This window comes from Lissotriton vulgaris, chromosome 10 (genome assembly GCF_964263255.1).
Source record: "Lissotriton vulgaris chromosome 10, aLisVul1.2, whole genome shotgun sequence".
Lineage (NCBI taxonomy): Eukaryota > Metazoa > Chordata > Amphibia > Caudata > Salamandridae > Lissotriton > Lissotriton vulgaris.
Genome location: NC_141698.1, coordinates 528,397,095 through 528,407,064, shown reverse-complemented (window position 1 = coordinate 528,407,064; position 9,970 = coordinate 528,397,095).

Below are 9,970 nucleotides of genomic sequence, written 5' to 3'. Positions count from 1 at the left end.
AGCCACGGTACCTTCCTAGCAAATTATGGCAAAACGAAAGGAATCGAACAAAATCAGTAGGCCATTGATAGGATCATTTTTGACCCTGCTAAAACAAGAAACACTAGGAAATAGCCCTCCGCAAAAGTATGAAACCAGGGGGAGGAGCCAAGCTCACGGTCGGGATGGCCACGAGGTAGTTGGGCTCCGCCGCCCTCGCTGCCTAAGCATGCCTGCCCTGCCACCCACCCCGCCCAATAACCGACAAACCCTATACAAATGAAAGTCTGCTGATACCCACTATCGGCGTCACCAGATTGGACTAGATCACGCACAATTGGACTATGCCTTTTTCTGGTTATACAGTAGCATCTTTGTGCTCGTTGCCACATTACAAATATATAGCACTCCAACAAAGTAGTAGGATTATAACACTTTAATAACTTATAAATATATACAATGCTCCAACAAAGTAAACACGTTAAAAAAAAAAAAAATTTAAACAACTATTTACATGGCAGCCTGCTGCAACATCCATCTCAAAGCATTTACCGTCCGCTTGACACTGTCCCTGCCCTCCCTCCCCGGAGTAGCAACAATGGGCTGCTTTGGGCTGTCTTTTAGTCGGCTTTTGGCTATAAAAAGCCTACAAAATCCGTCGGCCTGTGAGGCGGCGTCAGTAGCGGACCGCTGTGCGAATAGGCCGAAGGCAGCACAACACGCCGAGATCCGGACGGCTCCGAGGTGGTGTCCAGCAAGTTGCCCCACTGGTCTGGCCATCCTTCAATGCTGCGCCGAAAGACGGCGTGGGGCGCCCCGGGGGAGGAGGCGGCGCGAACGGGCCTCCCCCGCCTCCCCAGGTGGAGGCTCCTCAGCAGCAGTGGGGTGCCCCTTGGTATCCAACTAAGTTGCGCCCGCTCTTGCGGCACAGTGCCTCACCTGCCATCCAGCTGAGTTGCGCCCGCTCTTGCGGCACAGTGCCTCACCCGCCATCCAGCTGAGTTGCGCTCGCTCTTGCGGCTACAGCGCCTCGCCCACCATCCAGCTGAATTGCGCCCACTCTTGCGGTGCAGCGATAGGCGGCTGCCACAGGACTCTCAAAATGGCGGCCGGCTCTTCGGATTTGGGCCTGGTCCACTAAAATGGCCCTGGGACACCTTGGAACTCGGACGCTTGCCTGCTAGGGCATGGGCCCCATTCCCGAAAGCGTCCCCTCAGCCTTGAAGATTCTACAAAAGTCACCAGGGCCCCGACTCCCGCAGGCTTCCGGTGGGGAGCGGCTGCCATGATTGCTTGCGGAATGGCCACGACGGAGCCACGAGATGGTGGTGCTCTCATGCTGACGCCAGCTTCAGGCTGAAACATCCAGAAACACTGTAGACTACCAATTCGATCAGTTCCGGTGGAGCCCCAAAGTGACCCGGTAGGGAAGAACTTGCCCTCCCCTCTTTTGACTGATGGTTCTTGTTGCCTATCTCTTCTGTTGTCATTTAACGGAAACTTTTTTGACTGCCGAAAGGGGTTCTGGTCCGACCGCTGGTTGGTGGAGACATTTTGACTATATCCTGGACCTGCCCGACCTCGCCCAAAATGGCACCGGTATCAATGGGACTCGCAACTCCTTGTTGTGTACTGGTTGCCCAGCCTTGATATCACGAGATACGTATGCAGTTTTGAAGCACATGGCGGGTGGGGACGAGTACTGATTGAACATTTGGACATCCCTATTGATATTAAGTTCTGATGTTTTATTGATTACTGTACTATTAAAAGTTCGAATTAACGTCACCCATGGTACTTGCCCGCAAATGTATATCTAGATAATTTTATTGTAACTGGCCCTGTCGTACTTTAATTATAAAATTTACGTCCACCGATTCCGCAACTGTTAGACACCTTAGTTCTTGCAACCTAATGGCCCGCCCGTTACGTTCTTCTGCAGTTTGCTCCGTGGCCGGCCCACGTGGTTATAGGCCCGTATTTGTATACTGACATTTTCACAATAAAGGTTTTTAAAACAAAACATGGTAGTAGTACCTAGACTGGTAAAGTTTTTAATAATAGCCACTGTTTTCGAATCAGTAAAAGGCAAGTGAAACAAAGCAGCCCGATTACATGACGGTTAACAGGTATAATACGCAGGAATGCTGTAAAGATAAATGGTCAAGGGCTGTTGTGTTTTCCACTCCTGCAACATAAAGTGATCAATAAGAATCCCATATTCAGGCCTATCAGTGACTAAAACAGCAGGCCGAGCCTCTTTTGCTCAACTGCTCCCTCATGGGACGAAGAAACGCCCTTTTTCTCAAAATAGGAATATTTTACTTGCAGGACAGTTGTAAATTTCCCGGGAAAATACATTAGCCTGGAACATTGTTAGTGATAAACTGTAAATGCATCTGGGTCCTTTGCTTAAAAAATAAAATATAAAATATATTTTTGAATTAGAATAAGAATACATTTTACAGCTTTTGATATTTGCTATTAAAAAACCATTGAAATTCACTGAAAAAACCATAGGTTATAGACCATATATAGTTAGGGATTAGCATTTACAAAACCTTGAAAATTCACTGAAAAAACCATAGGTTATAGACCATATATAATAAGGGATTAGCATTTACAAAACCTTATTTTACTCGCACAAAACAATTGAAATTCGCATATATAGTTAGTTGCACTAACTATATATCGCGCACCCGCAATCCACTGCTGATCATGTCACATATTACATCATTCATGACATGGTCATGAGCACTTTGCCAGTGCCAGTTTTGGTTCCCAGTCCGGCCCTGGTCCCAGGCCTCTATTTTCATTGATCTTCCTTTGTTGATCTTAATATTTCCTTCTGTCTTACGGAGCACTCCTACGCCTTTTTATATAAATTGAGCTTCTATGAATTTCTGTATCCTATTTTTGAAGTGTGTCACGTGCTTTACAATGTGTTCTTTTTATTGTATGTTCATTATGGTATTCTTTTCTGCATCATGTGCCCCTTCTACCCCTCAATGATTTTCTATGTACATAGTATAAGAAAGGACCAAGGGGGAGCTGTGCGCGAGCCGCTCTCTCCCCTGGGTTGAATGGCGCAAGGGAACTGGCCACAAGTGAAAGGGGCCGTGATTTGCTAGCTGGAGCGGAAGGGAAAAGGGATAAATAGGGGAAGAAAGGGTGGGAAAAGGAACTGTGCCGGGGGAGGCGGGTGGCGAAGGTTGTTTTTGCCCCACCCACCCTCTTGCTCTTTCAGGTCCTATTTGTTTGTTGTTTTATTGTGTGTTGGGTACTATCACAGCTGTTTATTCCTGGCTGCCACGCTAAAACAGGTCTAGCTGCAATTCTAGTTGGTAGGCACTTTTTCTGGGGGGTGGGCAGCCTAGACCGGCTTGGTCCATCCTCAAAGGGCAGTTAAAGGAAAGGAGGGGGGTATGAACAAGAGTCAGATGCTCCTGAGTTTGTTTAGGTTAACTTGGTGGGGGTTTCATCTTTCATAAGGATGCTAAGATAAGTTGAAGGAATTTCTGGTTTATTAAATAATGAATTGCAAGATATTTGATTAGAAGTTAATTTGCACCTGTCTTAATAAAGTGGCCTTTCTTGCTAACCAAGAAGGTGTGAACAGAGAGTTATTGCGCAAATGTTTCTTTCTATCCATCACGTGGCCCTCCCAGCTCTGCTTTGCTTTATTTTTCTGGAATATATGCTTTCTGGTTCATCGTATTTGCTCCCTCCTAATTCTCCCATTAGTTTTAATATTTATTACTGCGTCACATGACACTCCCAAGCCTGTATTTGTTTTCGAATACTTGTAAGTCTAAACGAGTGTAAAATGCAATCGCAATTTAAGGAATCTCAATTTAGAGATTCCTTAAATGCAAAAAATACCCGTCACTAATAGAAAGATTCTAAGAATCTGCTGGTTTGCCACCGTTTTTTGGCTTGATGCAACATCTTTAACACCTTGGCTGCTCAGGATATTCCTCTGCTGTGCTGGGTCATAATGATAATGGGTGTGGTCATGACGAGCTCAGCTCGTCATGAGCACACTAGCACCGTGCCTCATGACGTGCTGAGCTCGTCATGAGCACCGAAGGGGTTAAAATACTTGTAAATACCAAGGAGGGGTTCAAGGATAACATTTATTTTGCAAACTACCTTTTCAATGGTTCGCATTGCTATTATGATTCCCTAATATACATCTTTTTTACATTTACAGTCTATTGAAAAGTATTATGGTGTCTGCAAACAAAAAGCTTGAGCAACTTATACAGAAAACTTTATGGTAAGAATGTTTTCTCAGTTGTGTACACTTCATTTGAAAGCTGACTATGCACCGTCAAGGATGTGTAATTCCTATAGCCCGACGCACAGCACATATTGTTTGATGTCAAGGGCAACAAGTTTTAATGTGTATTGTGTCCTTGGCACAAGTAGGCCCAACTCCCAGCAGCACATACCCTATGGCTGACAGTTAGCAGTACCACATAATGGGTCAGAGAAGGGCACTGTCTGTAGTTAACGTAATATGTTTGCCCATATGTCACTACTGTTCAAACCTGTATTTATGGTTCAATAATTGAATGCATTTATTACTCGGGCACGCACTTTAAGTAAATGTTGTAACCTCTGAGTGCACAACTGTCAGTGGCTCCAGTATACAAAAGCATGCAGCTCTGAAACACGCCTGACCCACGTATACTTATCAGAAATGTCTACTGCTGAGTTAATATTTCTGTCAATATGTTAAAGACCTTCAAACTTGTACAACATTGATGCAGTCATTATTATTAGTTAGAGTGACTCTTCCAAGTAAATGTTGTAAACTCAGACTGCACTACTAACAAGTTCTGTAGTAAAAAAGTGTACACACACTTTCAAAGTTTAGCACTATGAGGGTATGTATACTGCTCCCACAATACTCTGCGATTTGACACAAATAATTGCAGAAGCTTAAAAGCAAGTTTGATATTACTTTGCTTTCAAAATAAAATGTTCATAAAAAAGAGAAAGCAGGAAAAAAAACATTTTGCTAAACTACTATAACATTTCTGTTACAATTTTTTTGCAGCATCATTTAATAACGTGTTCATCCATGCTAGTATTTCCCAAAAATATTCATTATGGAAAATCTCTGTAACTACTTTCATTAAGATTATGGGAAACAAAATTCAACAATCATTGACAAACACAGTAGGTCTGAAATTGATAGTCACCTTTTTACTTTTGTCATTGTGTGACTCGTTTTGGCATCGTGTCTGTAAAACTTAGTTGCAATGTAAGCTGCTGCCCCCTCACTATTATAACAAACTATGGCAAAAACAAAAAATATTTTTGGTTTTAAAAAGCACAAACTTCCTCAGTAGTTACTGGCACTGAACAAAACTACTTTGTGTGCTGATGTACTCCTTGTGAAACAGCATAATGCTGTGACTCAAAGTGAAGCCATCCGATACAAAGACAGCGAGAGAGAGTGAGAGACAGGAGAGAGAGCAGAGTGGATGAGAGTGGAGGGAACAGAGAGAGAGATAGAGAGAGAGAGAGAGAGAGAGAGAGAGTGCAGCTATACAGCTTAGTTATTAGACATTTATCAAGCTTTTTTGTACTAAAAACTATCCCGTCCGAAGGCAGTTGAAAATGTGCATACTTGCTGCCTTTCTTGCCTGGGGTTATCAATTACTCTTGAATTTCATATTCCGATTCAAACTCATGACACTTTATCGAGCCTTTTTGTTCTACCTACTACCCCGGCCGAAAGCAGTGGGAAATTTGCACACTTGCTGCCTTTCTTGGCTGGGGTTGTCGATTGTCCTCTTGTAATACAAATTCAAAGTGCAGGCCCTTTATTGAACCTTCTTGGTAACTATTACTCGTGAATGGCAATGGGTAATTTGCACACTTCCTGCCGTTCATGTATAAATAAACGCTTAAAAGTCTAAAAATATTAAAAAACAGCCAGTATAGTCTATGGTTATCAAATCTTCTGTTTGTTATTGTAATTCAAAGTACAGACCCTTTATTGAGCTTTCTTGGTAACTACTACCCGTGAATGGCACTAGGTAATTTTCACACTTGCAGCCTTTCTTATTTTTCACATTATTCATCTAACACTCAATCAACACATCATCTACACGTACACACACCTACTTCCTGCCTTTCTTGGCTGCAGTTATCAATTATCCTTCTTCTAATACAAATTCAAAGTGCAGACCCTTTATTCATCCTTTTTGTTAACTATTACTCGACAATGGCAGTGGGTAATTTGCACACTTGCGTCCTTTCTTGCATCCTTTCTACCACACAGTGTGTGTACTTTGTGCACTTGCATAACTCCTTAGATGAGATACCCATTTCTCAGGCTCCCACTGCAGAATCCAACTCACAGTCTGTAATCGACTGGAAAACCAAACACCCATTTCCTTTGCAAGGCAGGGGGTTGCTTCCACCTCTGCTACTTTTCTTCCTTTTCACCCTATTCTGCATCCACTACCTAAAGCACACCTACCTCTTAACTTTCTTGCAGCCTTTGCCAAGTATTATTCTAATTCAAAGTAGAGTCCCTGAAATGGTCCCGTTGTTGTATTTGTTCAGCTCTACCCTTCACAATGGTAACTTAATGCACTTACATTGCTTCCTTCGATGCCGTAGCCATTTCTTATGCTCCCACTGCAAAATTTGCTGCCCTATCTATATAATGACTTGGAAATCTAAAGATCCACTTCCCTGACAACGCAGTGGATAGTTTGCCCGTCTGCAGCCTTTCTAATTTTTCACCTTTTTTACCTTCCATCCAATCAACACATCATCTACACATAACACACACCAACTTGCTACCTTTTTTGGCTGCAGTTATCAATTCTTTTTCAATTTCATATTCTGATACAAACTTGTGGCCCTTTATTCAGCCTTTTTGTTGTAGCTACTACCCCAGTCCAAGGCGGTGGCAAATGTAGACACTTACTGCCTTTCTTGACTGGGATTATCAATTATTGTTCAATTTCATATTCCTATTCAAACTGCAGTCCCTTTATCAAGCCTTTTTTTATTCTATCAACTGCCCCGGCCGAAGGCAGTAGGACATTTTAACTCTTGCTGCCTTTCTTAGCTGGGGTTATCAATTATCCTTCTTGTAATACAAATTCAAAGAGCAGGCCCTTTATTGAGCCTTCTTGGTAAATATTACTCTTGAATGGTAGTGGGCAGTTTGTGCACTTCGTGCCATTCATGTATAAACATAAGCTTAAAAGTCTAACACTATTAAAAAAGAGCCAGTATATTCTATGGTTATCAAATCTTCTGTTTCTTATTGAAATTCAAAGTACAAGCCCTTTATTGAGTCTTCTCGCTAACTACTACCCTTGAATGGCAGTGGGTAATTTGGACACTTTCAGCCTTTCATAATTTTTTACATTATTCATCTACCACTTAATCAACAAATCATCTACACGTATACACACCTACTTGCTGCCTTTCTTGGCTATGGTTATCAACTATTCTTCTATTTCATATCTGTATTCAAAGTGCGGGCCCTTTATCAAGCCTTTTTCATGTAGATACTGCACTGCCAGAAGGAAGTGGGAAATGTGCGCACTTACTACATTTCTTCGCAGGGGCTATGAACTATTGTTCAATTTCATATTCCTATTCAAACTGCAGTCCCTTTATCAAGCCTTTTTATTCTATCAACTACCACGGCCGAAGGCAGTAGGAAATTTGAACTCTTGATTCCTTTCTTGGCTGGGCTTATCAATTATCCTTCTTGTAATACAAATTCAAAGTGCAGGCCCTTTATTGAGCCTTCTTGGTAACTATTACTCGTGAATGGCAGTGGGTAATTTACGCACTTCCTGCCGTTCATGTATGAAAAAAAGCTTAACAAAAGTCTACCAATATTAAAAAAGAGCCAGTATAGTCTATGGGTATCAAATCTTCTCTTTGTTATTCAAGTTCAAAGTGCAGGCCCTTTACTGAGCCTTCTTGCAAACTACTACCCGTGAATAGCAGTGGCTAATTTGCACACTTACAGCCTTTCTTAGTTTTTACATTATTCATATTCCACTCAATCAACACATTATCTACACATACACACACCTACTTGCTGCCTTTCTTGACTATGATATTCAACTATTCTATTTCATATTCGTATTCAAACTACAAGCCCTTTATCGAGCCTTTTTGTTGTAACAAGTACCCCAGCCGAAGGCAGTAAAAAATTGCACACTTGCTGCCTTTCTTGGCTGGGGTTATCAATTGTTCGTGAATTTCATATTCTGATACAAACTCGGGCCCTTAATTGAAGCTTTTTGTTGTAGCTATGACTCCGGCCGAAAGCAGTGTAAGTTTGCACACTAACTGCCTTTTTTGGTTAGGGGTTATCAATTGTTTGTGAATTTCATATTCTGATACAAACTCGGGCCCTTTAACACTTTTTGTTGTACCTACAACTCCAGCCGAAGGCAGTGAAAATTTGCACACTAACTGCCTTTCTTGGCAAGGGGTTGGAGGTAATCAGGTGCAAAAATGGACACTTGTAACAATTCTAAACTTTTGGATAGACGGATTATGGTATCCTCAAAAACTCAATGTTTTGTCGGTATTGCGGTATATATTTTTCATCCGCCCCACATTGTAGTTGTGGCAGTTATCATTGGATACCATAAGACGTGCTGAGTGCCTGCCTCATCCAGAGGCTCCTCTGGTCTAGATTTGCAGTGTCCAGAGATGAAAAAATGGTAAAATGCCCCCAAAAAAAGAAGAGAAAAAAGGAAGAAGTGAATTTTTAAAAATAGGTCAACACCAGAGGAATTTATTAGTTGGTGTGGATCTAAAGGGTAAAATAGTTGGTACTTGTACTAGATTGTGTGACTGGATCTAGAAGTATAGCATTGAGAATTGTGTCGACATGTTTCAGCCCCCTATGGCTCAACAGAGTGTACAAGGCTTTCGTCAGGACTAAACAAACATACATTCATAGAATAGTTACTTACACCATTTGTGTAGTGTACTCAGGTGGCTTACTAATTAAGTAGTCAATGGCCATTCGAGGTCTTTTAACCTGAAAAAGAGAAACAGATAGACAGTTGTCCAATACATTTGATATTGTATTGCTGTATATTCAGGGGCACCAGAATTAACAGTAGTTTAATCATCTGGGTTTCTGAATATCTGGTATATGGTAGAAAGAGAACATGTAAGGCAGTGGACTGGGAAGCTCGACAGAGCGACTGTGTAAAGGAAACGCCCATAGGTGTAAAGGGACCAACATGATACAGAATATAGTACTTCTGGCGTTATTATGACACCACATAGTAACTACAATATGATAGTTCACATTAACTCAGGAGGGGCTCAACTTGTAGTGGTTGTGTGTAGGCGTATGGAAAGGAACATGCAAGAGGGTGTCGGTGTTGCTAAATAGTGTATGGGCGTGCGAGCGAAGAAAAGGCTCTTACCTAGTGTTTAAGAGTCAAGAGACCTCGTCAGGGGACGCCGGACTATATTATAGTCTCAGAGCTAGGGAAAAGAGATGGAATAGAGGTCAGTTAGTGACTGCCTTACCGCTAGTTGGCATGAAGGAATAGCAAACAGTCCGTCGCCATTACCCACGTGAGAGGAGACTTCCACCGCTTGTGCCCTTGGACTACGAGCAGACGTCAGGATCACGTATTTATAGGAAATCACGTGGTTGGGTTGGGTTGAATGACACAACTTTATTGATTCCAAATGCCCGTGGTGGAAAATGGCCAAAATAGATCAAAAAATGAGTCAATAACAAAATCTGTATCGCGGAGGTAGGGTGCATATCATTGTAAGTTTGAAGATCTAATGTAGATGCGGTAGCTGATTTGCAGATGTCGCATGTTCAAATGTCAATGTATCACAAATTGGTGCCAAGGTACATTATCATTGAGTCCCCAAATGTGAGTTTTGAGGCGATTCACCCATCTCTGTTCTTTTTCGTAGAGCTTTTTTTCGGCATTGTGTGTTTTATCTGTGA